Raw genomic sequence first — 16,692 nt, 5'->3', positions numbered from 1 at the left:
CAACTGCATGGGCAATTGGTTGCTAGAGTCAGGATCTAACTATTAATAAAATATCTTATCTGCGAACTAATTATTCTGTTTTTGTAAAAAACACTAGTCCTTGAGATAATGCCACTGTATCTTGACGTTGAATGTGGTGGTCATTTCTCATTGTGCTGAAGATTAGATATGTTAGGTGAGTCAGAAAACAATGCACCTTGGTTGAGAATAGGTTCCTGACTGCTGACTGATATTCAGATGTTGTGATCATCTCAGAAGTATCTTCAATGTTGTAAAGTTGAAGCGAGTGTAGTGGACATAGCCCTGTGAAAGGTCACTTCCCGATTTCTCTTCTCCCGGTGTTAATCCGCCCTAAATGGTGCGTCAGGATTCGACCTAAAAGCTAATGCTAGAACGAGTAATGAACCTTTTTGCTCGCTGTTACAGCTGAGTTAGGTAACTATTCTCGGCCACGTCGTTTCCAATTTCTGGATGAGCTGACATCTTATGTTCACGTTGTCCTGTGTGTCCTTGTCGGGTAGTTCCAAAAGGTGTCGCCTGTGAGAAAATATCCTTTGGTTAGCGCGGTTAAGTCATTTGGGACAGTGTTTATGGACGTTAGTCGTCCGGAGATGAGGCAAGCTTCAATTTGGGCCAACAGCCTAAACATTTCCTTTACTTAGAACAAATGTACTACGGCAGCATCCGTTTTGAACACTTCTCAATTGCTTCACGGATTCCTCCAAAGTGCGAGTTTTTTGATAGGATAGTTTCCACCAAATGTTATTATTCTGCAGCATCTCTTCCACCTTTGTTTCGCGACTCCTTTGTTTTATCGTTGAGCATGTGACACGTACCTTTTCCTTGTAATATCTGCAATATACGTCCTTGTTGACAGGTAACTTGCTAATTCCAAATAATCAACCTTTGTTGAGAGCCATACAAAGGCGGTTACCGATAGTTCACTTGTCCATAGTCATAATTATCTTCCTTCAGGGGTCGTCAGCGATCTTTAATGGGTCGGTCACGATAGTGGCACTGATATCCCCGGGAGATCTCCGGGACATCCAAATAAAGTGGAAATTTTACCGAATGCTTTTTTTTAGAAATTTGTGAGCCCTAAGTCTGCATCCTATGGATGCCGGTCACGCTATTTCCAGGGTAGAGGTGAGGCAGCGAATGATGAGTTGCCTCTGCCATGGTACGAAACCTTAGCCGTCTTCGTTCCTGTTTTACTTACCGAATGGCTCGTCTGCCGATGCTGGGACGGCAATTCCAATACGCTGCAGCGACCTTCCAGCAGCTCAATCTCAATTTTTAGACTTGGGCAGAATGAACCGAGTGGAAGTGAATTCGACCGCTCTAGTTAAACATGAAGAGGAAAGCCTTATTAGGAAATGCGCAAGAGTGGTGACGTCGTAAAAAATGGGCTGATGGATTTGGAGGAACTACTAGGCCGTATCTCCTTCTACAGACGAACATGGACCATGGCGAAAAACGAACGAAATGCTGTTTCTGCACTTCCCGGTGAGAACACTATAAGCGTCAAACAGATTGTAGACTGCAAAACGTGTGGAGTTGCCAAATCTCCCATCAGGCGCGTCCCTTCGTGCGGATAAGGGAATGCTCGGCGAATGTGTCATGGCCATGCACATGCACGCATCCGGAGATGTGCGTGTATGGAGATGTTTATGCGCAGGCCGGGTAGGTGTGAAGTAAACGCCCACCCGTTGATAAAAATTGGCTATGGGAAGGATACCCAGAAATAAAACCAAACATGGAGGAGCAGAAGAAGAATGAAGTTACGGTGCAGGGCTTCGGAAACCCAGTGCCGGCGGTTTTTGGGAGTGAGCAAGCGGGCTCCCGGCCGTCGATATCCAACGACCGCAGTGCCTCAGTAGTGGGCATCTAATGTTACAAGCGTACGGGAGGAACTTGAACTGGCACCAGTGATGGATCCGTTCAGAAGGAGCTCGATTTTTCGCAGATCCCCTCCCACACGGGCACAAGCCCCCACGATCGCTACCCCCAGTGGGAAGCGTATAGCGGGAGTCTTCGATGAGGAAGAATCACTGACGCCGATTCACCCGAGCGATGTTTTGGGCAATGATCAGTTTGGCCTTTACTGCCCTCGGTAAGAAGATTATGGAGCTGTGTGAGTTTATACATGAACGCAGGAACATTCACCAAAATATAAGGGCCATGATAAGAGGCATCCGTTTGACGTACGGCAAGGCCCAGAATGAACGAGTAGGGAAGTCGCCGATTGGAAAAGTGAACCAGGCAACTCAAGTAACGCCGGTTCAAAACACAAAAGGGGAGAAACCGGGGAAGAGGCTGCGCGAGAAGCTGAATGACTCAACAGGCCAGCAAACCCCGAAAAGAAAAAAGGACTCAACTCCCAAAAAGGCGGAGTTCATGAAAAGTACGTCTGAAGCTACCAACCGAGAAAAGGGATCGAACCTTCAAAGGCGGATGCGGAAGCTTGGAGGAAGGTAGAACCGCGGAAAAGAAATTATCGGAGGAAGATTAGACCGGAGGTGATTTTCATTTCCAAACGAGGCGAAGGGTCATACGCCGACATTCTCAGGAAAGTGAAGGCAGACCCCGAACTCACCAATTTGGGAGACAACGTCAGCCGTATTAGACGGTTGCAGAAGGGAGATCTTATGTTGGAACTTAAGAAATCCAAGGATGTAATCGCGGACAAATTCTTAAGCCAAATCGGGAAGACTTTAGGGCAGGAAGCCGACATAAGAGCTAGCAGGCCGGAGATCACTATAATCTGCAAAGATATAGATGAAATCACGACGAAGGAGGAGTTTCGCGAAGCGTTGGAGAAACAGTTCGATCTTGCCGGACTATAAGAGTCAGTCGTGAAAACGCTAAGGAAAGCCTATGGGGGAACACAAACCGCCATCATCAGCCTACCAGTGGAGAACGCACTCAAACTGTTAGCAGCAGGGAGAGTGAGAATAGGCTGGGTTATGTGTCGCCTTAGGGAACAGGTAGCGTTAAAACGGTGTTTTAGATGCCTTGGCTTTGGTCACATTGCGAAGTCATGCACTAACCCAAATGACAGGTCAAAGCAATGCAGGAGATGCGGAGTGGAAGGCTACATCAGCAAGGACTGTGGAGCTGACCCAAATTGTCTACTGTGCAAAGGAAAGGAGGGTGTGGACCATCGGCACATTGTAGGCAGCAGCAGGTGCCCGGAATACAGGAGAGTCCTTAGCACAAATCGCACATGAGGTTGATACAAATCAACCTCAACCACTGCGAGGCGGCACAGGATCTACTCACGCAAACCATCCGCGAGAAAAACATCGATGTGGCCATACTAAGTGAACCATACCGAAACCGCGGTGGTAGCGTTTGGGTCAAAGACCAAACGGGCCAAGCAGCGCTGTGGACTTGTGGAGAACAAGCCTTCCAGGAAATAATGGAGCACCCGGAGGAGGGCTTCATCAGAGCGAAGGTGAAGGGCATCCACATCTACAGCTGCTATGCTCCACCCAGCGCCACACTCGTCGAGTATGAGCGAATGCTTGCTGCTATTGTTTTGGATGCAAGAGGACGTTGGCCGATCATAATAGGAGGCGATTTCAATGCATGGGCTCTTGATTGGGGCAGCCGGATAACTAATGTGAGGGGACGTGTTCTCCTCGAAGCATTCGTGGAGCTGGACGTGGTACTGGCGAATGTTGGGTCTTCGTACACTTTCCGGGGAAGGGGCCTGGGGTCTATAGTGGACCTGACATACGTGAGTGCCACTTTAGCCAGTAGAATCGCTTGGCATGTCAGTGAGGACTATACTCACAGCGACCACCAGGCAATCTGCATAGAGATCAAGGGCGGATCGAGCTCGAAAAAGAGTTTTCGCAAAATGCCGGGTGGTATGCTTGGCTGGACAGTGAAAGCGTTCGAGAGGGACACGTTTTCCGCGGTGCTCAAATCCGACATATCCCTGAATGGTACGGCTGGAGAGAAAGCCACCCAGATCACTCGATGGATGACGGAAGCATGCGATGCTACTATGCCCAGAAGGCGATTGCTCCCCACTAGGCAACCCAACTACTGGTGGAACAACGAAATCGCAAGTTTGCGAGTCGCATGTTTTCGGGCAAGGAGGCTTTGCCAGAGGCTCAGGGGAAAACCCGGTGGCGACGGTCGAGAGGAGGGACACAAGCAATTGCGTGGCCGCCTAAAGGAAGCCATTCGGAGGAGCAAAAAGAACTGCTTCAAACAACTGTGCGACCATGCCGACATAAACCCTTGGGGCGAGACTTACAGAGTGGTAATGAAAAGGCTGCGGAAATCACCCCACGTGACCTGTCCGCGTCTCCTGAAACAGATTGTTACCACTCTGTTCCCTCACCACGAAAATAGGGGAAGGCAAATTTTTGTCCAGCCAAATGACGGCATAATACCGCCTGTAACTGTGGAGGAGCTGGGGGAAATATGTGGTAGGTTCGGTGACAACAAGGCCCCAGGTTTGGATGGCATCCCCAACCGAGCTTTGAAACTGGCAGTGAAGACAAGGCCCGAACTTTTCGCCAACACCTTCGAAGCGTGCCTAAAAGAAGGAATATTCCCTGCCCAGTAGAAAAAGCAAAAGTTGGTGTTGCTTCCGAAGCCTGGCAAGCAACCTGGAAACCCAGCGTCGTATCGTCCTATCTGCCTGTTGGATATAATGGGGAAGATGATGGAGAGAGTCATCTACAACAGACTCCTGCCCATCATCGAAGCCAGCAATGGTTTGTCGGAACGCCAGTTTGGTTTCCGACGCGCCCACTCTACGGTGGACGCAATTGGCATGGTGGTAAACCTGGCAAAAGGTGCACTGATTTCTGGCGGCTGCTGTGCCGTGGTGGCGTTGGATGTCAAAAACGCATTCAACTCGGCCAACTGGAATAGAATTAAACGGGCGTTGGCTAACATAGGTGTCCCCGGATACTTAGCGAATTCGGTGGAAAACTACCTCTCAGGGAGAACTCTCTGGTACGGGACGGATGAGGGGCCCAAAGAGTACATTGTCACAGCCGGGGTACCACAGGGATCGGTACTTGGTCCCCTGTTGTGGAATATCATGTATAATGGGGGGCTTGCTCTTCCCGTCTCAGAGCGGACTACGATTGTCGGTTTTGCTGATGACCTAGCTGTGGTTGTTGCAGCAAAACACCCAGAAGATGTGGAGGTTTACGCAACAGAAACAGTGAGAGCGGTAAAGTCCTGGCTAGAAAAGGCCGGGCTGACCTTGGCGGACGCGAAAACGGAAGCGGTCTTGATAACGAAACGCAGGAAAAATAACACTGTCAAAGTGGAGGTCGGTGGACATACGGTCGTATCAAAGCCGGCTATCAAATACCTGGGGGTAATAATTGACACCAAATTGAGTTTTAGGGAGCACCTAGAGTATGCACGCCGAAAGGCAACCAGTGCCACCACGGCACTTGCAAAAATGTTGCCAAATATTGGTGGGCCGAAACATTGCCGGAGGTTGGTGCTAGCCGGAGTGGTGCGCTCCAACCTGCTTTACTCGTCGCCTGTGTGGGCAGAGGCGCTTGCAAACTCTCAGAGACGGAAGCAGGTGAACTCGGTTTACCGGCGGATGGCTTTCAGGGTTTGCAGTGCTTTTAGAACCACATCAGATGAGGCAGTATTGGTGGTGGCAGGCATGATCCCGGTTGACATTCTGGCCAAAGAAATGAGTGTCCTGTACTATGCAAGACATATGGAGGGGCATGCACAGCATAGAAATGCGGCAAGGTCAGAGTCGCTTGATCTCTGGCAACGCAGATGGGACGAGTCTGCGAAAGATCGGTGGACGCACAGGCTCATTTCCAACATTAGGGTGTGGCTTGAGCGAAAACATGGGGAGACCAACTACCACATGACCCAGTTCCTCACGGGACACGGTGGTTGCTACAGGCAGTATCTGCACCGCTTTGGGTTGGATGATTTTCCGAACTGTCCCAGATGCGATGGCATACCGGAGGATCCAGAGCATGTGATGTTTCACTGCCCACGATTTGCGATGGAGAGAAGGAGCTTAAACCAGGTGCTGGGCAGTAGTGGGACCCCGGAGAGCTTGGTTACTGAGATGCTGGAGTCCGAGGAGAAATGGCTTGCGGTTGGCTCCGCAATCACCCAAATGCAGGAGGAGTTGCAGAAGGAACAAAGAAGGAGGAAAGCTGCAAATGGGAGAAGGATGAGTGCCTAAGAGCAAACCTACCCCGCGAAGTAATACCTCAATGGTGGTCCCGCGGGGTTGGGGCTGGAAAGACCGGGGGTGGTTTTTAGTGGGTGTGAATCCCACACGCGCCCGCTGTTGTTCCGCCGTTCGGGCGGCGGAGCTGCGGCGGACGTGTCTTTCTAAGATTTTCCACCTCCGTGTACGCACAAATAAAAAAAAAGACTGCAAAACGAACTAAGAAAAGAGTGGCAAGAAAGAAAGGAAGAGATTTTATCCAAGTAGTACCATGGCCTAAAAAAAGAAGGCAAACAAGAACAAAAGAAAAGGATACGCTTGCTGACAAAGACCCGTCTGTCCAAAATCTAGCAGGCTACAAATAGAAAACCGGTAACAGAAAAGACGAGGAAACGAAGAAGGACTGGTCCGTCGGCTCTGCTCACTAAAATGACGGAAGGAAGGAGATTTACGGAAATCCTCAGTGAAATTTGCCACAAAATGAAACCGAAAAACAATGGAGTAGAAGTGTCTTCCATACGGAAAACGGAGGGTGGGACAGTCCTCATTGAATTAAGCCCGAAGACCTGGTAAGTTCTGCGAAGTGATCAAAGAGCTATTGGGGGAGAAGGCTCTCGTGTCTAGTCTAGATCCTATGCGCTCTCTAAAAATCTGTGATCTTTACTGCCTCACAGAAAAGGGAGAAGTGGAAAAGGTCGTCAAGCGTAGACATCCACAGGCAACCAATACCCGGATAGGCATCACTTCTGTGAATGCTGGAGGCGAAAAACTCGCTGTGGTGTTTATTGCTTGCCTGAAGGAGGGCATTTTACACTGTCACTGGAGGGTGACGAGGCTCGCATTAATCAGCAAAGGAACAGGAAATTCTGAGCTACCGTCTGTATTCCAACCGCTTCGTATGCTTGACACGGCTGGGAAATTGCTCGAAAAGCTCATCAGGAGTAGACTTGCTGAAGTGACCTTGCTACCGAGGATTTTTTCATGGGCCTTATTGAGGTTGTAGATGCGGTTTATTGAGCCGAGGCACATAGCCGCCGATCTAGGCGGGTGGTTCTTCTCGTTATGCTTGACGTCATAAATGCCTTTAATTCCGTAAAGGGGAAAGACATTATAGGCAGATCAGAAAACTCATTCCACGTAGCGAGCTATCTCTGGTGGATGTTGAGAAATTATCTGAGAGACTCCTTCCTGCTCTATGAGACTCTATCCATGACTAAGGGGCCCGAGGAAGATGGAGATAACGTCGGGAGTAGCACAAGGATCCATCCTAAGGCCGGACGAGGATTGGTGTCTGTTTCACTAGATAACTCGTTTGCGGAAGTTGCTGATTGATACCAAGACAGTTGATTTCCATTGGGAATGCTTCTCTTTAATCCAACCGAAGACGAACGATTCTTGATTCTCTCGGTTCATCAGATGTTTGGCATGTTCTTTGGGGTTTCCATATCCATTTCCATATCCATACATGACGATGCGTTTTGCAAACGACGAGAATCTTTGGAACCATATCCTTACTCTCGACATTGACGGATCGCTGCTTAAGTTAGATCCATCATTGACAGCTGCCATCCCTGTTAGCGCTTTGCTTGACCATAATTTGTTGGCGATCAACATCTGGAGAAGTAGTCCGCGGAATGCCATGTTCATCACGAAAATTTTTTTTTACCTTTTTTACTGCTGGACTCCAGTCGTAGTGAGATTGGAGATCAAGTCCAATAATATGGTGTAAGCTAACCCAGAGTATGTTCCTTGAGCGTGTCCTTCATGAGGTTGGTCAGTAGCGCCGTTGCATATAATTCGGAACATTGTATTGAGTGTATTCTTAAGGAAGCGATCTGGGTGTTCGGTGTGATTAGTCTGACAAATGACTTTGGCCGAATTTCTTCTATCCTCAAGTAAAGTACAGCTGTGTATGCGGGACGGAATCTGAGAATCTGGATTACGTTGATGGTTGAATAATTGAAGTGTCATGTGATCACGTAATTCTGGAATGCACGTGCAATGCACGGACACGGTCTCCAAGAGGAGCTACCTCTTTATCCATGTCTGCTTATTTAGAGATTCAAGTGGCACACAAGGCTGAATATCACCTCAATCCAAGTGCCTTAATATGATATCCTCCTGAATGATAAGCGGTGTTCTAGTTTATCCACCAAATTATGACAGCAGATGGTTATGGTTGGCAGATGCAATTTGAAGCCTTCCTCTTGAAGCACTATCACCAAGTTCTGAAGCAGGTTTTTCACCCACTCGATAGGGTTTTCTCCCTTCCGCACATCATCTACATTTTTTCAACCAATTAGGGACCAACCAACAAGGGACTCTGCTTCTAACGAATAAATGACACGCGATCGAAAGTGAGGATCCATGACGGATCGCATCCTTAATCGATGCTTCTCCTGTCTCAAATTTATGGAGAGGTTCCCTCCCTGCCTTTGTATTCTCAGGCCATCATATTGTTCATTACAAATGGCGCCCAACGTGGGACCATACATTTTCAAGGTTCTTGGTCTGATATTACCCAGGTTCATGGTCCGATATTCCCCAAGTCCATGGCCGCACATTTCCTAGGTTCCTTCCAGTGGAAGATAACCTATTCTTTTTTCAACGAATTTGGACACTGGAAGAATACGTCCTCACAGTTTGGACAATCAGGAGAAGTATTCAATTTAAACTTCTTAAGGAAGTGGAGGCGCCCTACAGCTCCGTTTCCCCATGCTTCCTCACCAATCTATGCTAGTGAATCATCTTGAGTTTTGGGCATCGCCATCACTCTTGATAGACTTCTCCTTAGCCAAAAATATCAATCAGTATCGTTCACGAGATTAAAAATGTGGCATCCACTGATACGGGGTTCCTGAAAGAAGAACAATACCTAAGAGCTTCTTCGTTCTTGTAAGTAGATATCGGCATTTGCAACAGGTTGTATAGGATCATCCATGACGGTTAGAGACTTCCGTATAACGTTCGAATGGCCCGAATTATTCGTTCACTCATTTCTAACTTTCAGGACCCCCACGCAGTATTTGTTGGTATTACCCTTTCCCTGAATTGCCTTTCGGGCAAGTCATTAAACAATTTGAAGGCAACAATGGTTTATCTGGCTTTATTGAAACTAAACCGTCGATGTGAAAGTCCCTCGTTGGCTATAGCATTTTTTTCAAAGTGTTTCAGAGGCATATGGGTCTACAGGAGGAATGCTAACTTAGAGGATTTTCAGCCTTAAGAAGCAGCGCCTGCCTCTGGTGCTTGTTGTCATCAGATCTACTGCAAACTTCTATCAATTTGTCTCTGGTGATTTCAGGAATTACCCCTGCCACCAAAGGTGTCTGGAAACTTGCTGAGAGAATAAAGGTTAAAAAATTTTCAGCAAGAGATTAGGGCATGCGACCTTCACAGATAAATGGCCTTTGAGTCGTTTCTGGTGATTTCAGGAATTACCCTTGCAACCAGAGATGTCTGCAAGCCATCAGTGCCCCCCCCTCCCTCTTGCAGAGAGAGTAACGTCTCAATAATTTTCACCGAGAGGGTAGGGCACGCGATTTTCACAAATAAATGGCCTCTGGGTCATCCCATTATAATTCTATAAATGCATCTCCCACAGATTGTTGACCAGCTCTAAACAGAGTTCCTTAGGACACTCTGTCTTGCTCTGTTGGATACCCAACTTAATGTTTATGAGAACATCCTTGTACGCGTGTTCCTTTTTGGCATGTTTGGTCCGACCGCCGTCTGAAACACTGGTCTGGCTCTGTATCCAGTTCACTATGGGAAAGATGCTTGACTAATTGGGGTGCTCCGGTCACACCTCGATCCATTGCAAACCACCTTGATGTTTTGTTTTGCTTTGAGTTTAAATATGTGGAAATCCATCCCAGTGACCATTTCCATGGTTTAAAGGTGACTGCCTGGTGGTCGCTGTAGGTGTAATCCTCCCTAAGAGCCCAGGGCATCTTACGCTTTAATATGGTGCTGACAAAAACTTGATATACAATAGAACCAGACCCGCTTTGCAATAGGTATTTAGATCACTTTGGTAGCAATATATTAAGCTGCGCAAAAGCTTTTGATAGATTGAGTTGAGTTCGTTTCTATAGTTCCCCAATCCTCACCACGCGTTAAAATTATCGGCAATCACTTGCCCCTAACTTTCCTTTTTTGAACGAATTATATACAAGATATGATTGCCGAAAAGGAAGATGGTCTCTCTAAGAACCAGTTCGGATTTTGAAAGAAAACGCCTACAACCGATGGGGTTAACCTAGTGGCTGATATATCTGAAGCCGCTGTCGAAGAATGCCCCAAAATGAAGCAAAATACTAGAGGCCCTAATTAAATTCGGAGGGCCGAAGAACAGGATGTGCATTATTGGGAACTTTTTAATTGATAGGCTTCTGTGCTGCGATTCCACAAGGGTCCGTACTAGAACCACTCCTTTTGATAATTATATATAACGGCGTGCTGAGGTTAGATCTCTAAACCAGCATGGCCACCACCGGCTTTGCCAACGACATTGGCCTGACGGTTGTTACACGACTAATAGAAAAAGATAAGATTTACGCCAATGAAACTGTTCATGAGATTAAGTCCTAGTTGGGGTATGTAGACCTATCGTTCGCAGAATATAAGGCGGAAGTGTTACTTGTCACTAAGCAACGGATGAGTACGTCTATGAAGATCCAAATTGGGACACAGATAATACATTCCCAGCCTGAATTCAAGAATTTAGACATAATGATCGACCTGAGGCGGAATTTCAAATTGCATGTGGAGATTGCAACAGCTAGGGTATATGACACCGGAACACTACTGACGAGAATGTTACCGAATATAAGTGGCCCAAAGCCGAACCGTCGTCTCCTTTTCTCGAGGGTAGTCAAATGCATATCTGGGCAAATACACTGGAAAAAGTAAATAGAAGAGAAATGGGAGCATTTCGCTTAACGGCATTCCAAATATGTTGCGCCTATTGAACAATATCCGGCGGAGTGGCCTGCGTGATAGCAGGGATGATCCCAACTGACATTCTGGTGAGTTAAGCCCTTGAGTGTCGTGGAGACTTTATCCTACGGTCCTCTTCAGACACGGATTGATTTTGTGACCCCAATACTAATTGCATGGCTTAGCATTCATACTGGTGGATGCAAGATTTACCTAAATCTCTACCGAACTAAGGAGTAGGGCACCCGTGTTGAAACGCAACACCACGCCAAGGACCGAAGGTCTCTTCTCGCTTGAGCATAACCACAACCCCCATGAAACTCCCATTAAGGGGCCAACCGCAAACAATCGAGCTGTACTCACATACAACGGGAGTTTACCCGAAGTATGAGAGTCCAAGGGCTATCCCAGTTCCCATGGTACTAGTATATCCCTGATAAGGTTTCGTGACCAAATTGCCACTTCAGATGAGTCCCCGTGCAGACTCGGGTCTGATCGTCCTGATTAGGCCTTTGGCGCATTCGCCTACTGCATCAAGGTCGGCAAGCCAAAGTGAGTACAGCGTCTCCCGGTGCCACCACTGTGGAGGTTCTCCTCGGCCACTTGGTTTTGGTTTGGCCGACAGGGTCGCCGCCCCGTCTTCCTCACCGCGACTTCTGAGCACCGACATTCAGGTGAGTGAAGTCCTCGGTGTTTAACGTGAGTACCTGCCGTGAAGGCTTAATCCCACGGTCCTCTTCGGACACGGATTGATTTTGGGACTACAATCAGAACCCCGCCATGGAAGCACAGCGGTGCTGGTTTATACTGAGTGCAGGCTCAACATTCATAACAGTGGATGCGAGGCCTATCTAACACCTCTGCCGCAACTAAGGGGTACGGCGTCCGAGTTGTACAGCGCAAATCCACGCTTGAGCTCCGAGCAGCTCTGCCCGCGATGTCGGCATAACCACAACCACCATGAAACTCCCACTAGGGGGCCAACCGCAAATAACCGTGCCGAGAAGACATCCTCCAGGAATTCTCCTGGAGCATATGCTCTCAGAGGGCCATCCCGGTTCCCATGGTACCAGATAACCTCCGGTGAGGCTTCGTGGCAGAGCAGAGTTCCTTGCAGACTCGGGTCTGATCACCCTCCTCGAGTACGTGGGACATTCAGGTGAGAGAAGAATAATGCCTTTATGATTGAAAGTATTTCACCGGGGAACCTTCTACCTCTCGGCGGCAGCCCGCGTAGATTGAAACTATCGCCAAATGGCAGGAGAAATGGAACGGGTCAGAGAAAGGCCGATGGATATATGGGATATTCGGAGATGAATGGAGCGACCCCACGGCGAAGTAGGTTTCGACCTAACGCAAGTTTTAGCGGACACGCAGGTTATCGACCATACTTCTATCGATTTGGGCATGATAAGTCGCTATATTGTCCAATGTGTCTGGATATTGCAAAGGACTGCTCACAGTCACAGTGGGCTGGAAACTGGTCACATAGTTTAATGCAACACTCTCAGAATGATAGTTGTCCGCCGAAAAATACGGCGCCTGTACATGACATATAGGTCCCAAAAAACCCTCTGTGGATTTTTAGCAAAATAAAATTAACAATATTATTCGACAAAGGCAGGTACAATTAAAACATCGTCAACGACGCGACAACCGATATCTGGTCTAGGCCTGTCTTAATAAGGAACTCCAGACATCTCGGTTTTGTGCTGTGGTCTACCAATTCGATATCCTTTAAAGCAATCTGGCAACCTGGCTGACGCCATTGCTCCACCTCAGGCAGGTTGGTAATTTTTCTTCCTTAGAACCCAAGTCTCCGAGCAATACATGAGGATTGGCAAGATAATTGTTTTGCGCAGTCAGAGCTTCGACCTTATGGTGAGAGGTTTCGAGCGGAACAGTTTTTATAAACTGAAATAGGCTCTGTTGGCAGACAACAACCATGCGCGGATTTCATCGTCATAGCTGTTGTCGGTTTTGATTTTCGACCCTAGATAGGAGAAGTTAGTAACGTAACGTCAAAGTTTTAGGCTTCTATCTTTCTTATTCTCGTTCGACCAGGGCGATTCGACGCTCTTGGTTGGGTGGTTTTTGGTGCTGGCGTTGATACCATATATTTTGTCTTGCCTTCATTGATGTGTAGCCCAAGTCTCGCGCCACCTGCTCTACCTGGATGGAGGCAGTTTGTACATCTTGGGTCGTCCTTCCCATGATGTCGATATCGTTAACGTAGGCCAGTAGTTGGGTGTACTTAAAGAGGATGGTGCCTCCCGCGTTAACCTCAGCATCACAGATCACGTTTTCCAAGGCTAGATTAAACAGGATGTATGAAAGTGCGTCCTGGGACCAATACTACCCTTTGACCACCACAATAAAACCACCAAAGACCAGACATATCCCGACCGACCCGACCTCTGCAAAAAACCGTCTGGAGTTCCTTACTACGATAGGGCTAGACCGGATACCGATTGTTGCGCCGTTGGTGAAGATGGTGATATCCCGAATTTTACAACGTTGGGAAGTTCGGAAGGGAAACCTTGCATTCCAGCAAGTCCAGTGCGGTTACTATGGGACATACTAATTCCCGGTGGGAATGTGAGCTACTTAGGCTGGTTTTTTCAAATGTGAAAAGAAGTGCAAATTAGTTCCTCCTTTGACTACCTTCTTCACGTAAAGTATTCATCTCGGTTAAGTGGATTTTTGGTTAAAAAGCTTCTAAAGATACAGAAAAAATCTATTCCTCTGAATATCCTTGTTTCATCACCAGGAAAAACTTCATATATAGTACCTCAACAACACTCATGGAAAGACCCATGATTGCTTGAAAGTGGGTCACATCATGGAAGTACAAATAAGGGAGAGAATAATCAAGAAACGATCAGTTCACACGAGATGGGAAGTAGCAACAAATGAAGAGTGGATCACTTAACTTCAGTTGTCTCCAGACTGATGTGTCTCAATGCCACAAATAAATTCATTAACAATCATTTATCCATATTAATGCATAGCTCCCGCATCCCCAATCAATTCCGCCACACGATCGTGTTTAAGCCAGCCTAGTTCTACCAGCGCTCAATACTTAACGAGCTAAGCCTGGTCTTACCAGACACAACGACTCTCCATGAGACGATCACGTTTATCGCCGATAAAATGAGCCAACAGGCGATTAATTAATACACCACTGGCGCATAATTGCTGGATCGCTTTCACAATTAAGTGTTGCACTTTGACACTTGCCTTAATGATTCCTCGAGACGAAGCAGCGTCCGCTGGAGTGTCTGAGCTGCAAGCTATCTCGCACTTGGGCTTGGTTTCGCTCCTCACATGTCTAAGCCGAGATGATTTACTCATATCCGCCATCAAGATGCTCGTCCACTCGATATACCCATGTATCTTCCCGTTGTAAAAATTCTGTCGAGATAGCTTCCACCTACTCGAATAGTTCTGAAATTCTCGGACCCCGCAAATGAGCGCGAGTACTGGTACCAAGCCCGGAGGAAATCTTAGTTGACACGCTTCTCGGTCCAGGCGCAGAGGCAGTTTGGAATTTCCAATTGACTCCATCACACAGGAACTATGTGTATTATGACATGCGAACAAGATAGCCTTCAATAAAATTTATGATAATTGCTTTGCTTCAATAGTCAGCCTCATGGCGTAATTAATCTTCAAGACAAATAATGCGATGATACTCGCACTGGATATGCGCGACGTGCCAGACATTTTGACGGCGACTAATTGATTCCGTGCGGTGTTAAGGCGTGAAAATGGGGGGATGACTCAGGGCCGATTTTTCCAGGACTGATTAGCCCCATCCTGCAGGCATTCTTCGTTCGTTTCCTACAAAAAGCGAGATGTTTTCGCTGAGAACCCACTGGTTTCCCTAACAAGACGACGAGTATCTAATACTACTCGCAGAGCAGCGAAAAAGATTCACCATGAAGGCTTCCGATAGTACTAAAATCCTTTTCATCGAACCAATTATTTTCTATATTACATAAACCAACCTAAATTTTCCGAACATCAATGAAGATTTTTTCTATATTTTCCAAACTTTCCTCGCAAAATCGTTTTCACTAACTCAATCTGTTTGGCTGGGTTGCATGCTGTGCGCGAATATTGCCACCAAAATTTTATCCAGACCCGCATCGATGATGGCGATTTTCAAAAAAGTGCCGAAAGAGAAAGAAATCATGTCGATCAAAAAGAAAACATCCAACTCATAAAAATAGAATCAACATTGAATTTAAAACAAATATTCCTGGCGTGTTGGAAACTTTATCTGCGCCTTGAAATATACCCCGGCGTCCGCGGTTTTCCAATCGCTCTAAATCCAGATAATTAAGTAAGTAAGACAATTTTCGCTGAGCTGGAAAAGTCTTTCGCAGTTGGCCATAAATCACCAGCCATTGTGGGAAGTGTTCTTAGTCGCAGGTTATGTATAGATACGTGGGAGGGGTTAGACATGAATTCCTGCTTGAAAAATCTTCTCTGGCTTGATTGATCCTTTGCACTGATTGACGCAATGATTAATCACGCGGGATTTGTGGAGCAAGAGACAGTGAGCATGCTATTGATGAGATGAATAATGTGCTGATCGAATTGTTCAATATTTTGAAAAAAAATAGACAATTCGACAAATACTATATTGCTTTCAACAAATAGTAAATTGTGTTTATTATAGCGGATTTCGCAATGTTTATCTCTTAGAAAAAAGCGGATTCATTTGCTTGGTATAAACCAAAACTTATCTGTCAAGAGGAGCTTCCCATAACCAGGATTTCCCGCTTGATGAAAATCAAAATCTGGATCGCTCACTTTGGATTGCACCGAAAACAGGGAAAACATATTTATCTACTACAGAAAATGTAGCATCATATGGTCCGCTTTTAGGGCTAACAACTGAAGCTCAAGATTCTGCTGAACAGAATTCGCACCCTTGTCGTATTTTGCGAATTATAAAAGGGAACGTATAACATCTGCGAGTGGCTTCGGTGACGTTGCTCCCAGGGCGCAGGTGAGGCAGCGTCTGATGAGTTGCCACTGCTTTGGTACGCAACCGTAACCGTCTTCGTCCCTCTTTTACTTTTTGAATCTTGAGTGTTAAACGCAAAAAGAGGAATCCCTTGACCGTAAAGAGTAGGAGCAAGTTGCTCCCCATTTGGTCCGATTCGACATCAAGTGTGGACTCCCCAATTCCTAAAAAAAAGTTCAAATTCAAGCTAAATAGATTTGTCATTTCCTTTTCGAAATTGTCAGCCCCGGTAGCCCTCTTCCTCTATGTTCCTAAATTCTGCATCATCATCAACGGTACAACAACTGGTATCCGGTCTAGGCCTGCCTTTGAAAGAAACTCCAGGCATCTCGGTTTTGCGTCGAGGTCCGCCAATTCGATATCCCTAAAAGCTGTCTGGCATCCTGATCTACGCCATCGCTCCATCTCAGACAGGGTCTATATCGTCTTCTTTTTCTACCATAGATATCGCCCTTATAGACTTTCCGGACTGGGTCATCCTCATCCATATGGATTAGGTGTCCTACCCACCGCAACCTGTTGA

The sequence above is a fragment of the Hermetia illucens genome, chromosome 1 (genome assembly GCF_905115235.1).
Source record: "Hermetia illucens chromosome 1, iHerIll2.2.curated.20191125, whole genome shotgun sequence".
Classification (NCBI taxonomy): Eukaryota; Metazoa; Arthropoda; class Insecta; order Diptera; family Stratiomyidae; genus Hermetia; species Hermetia illucens.
Note: the sequence above shows the minus strand (reverse complement) of the source record.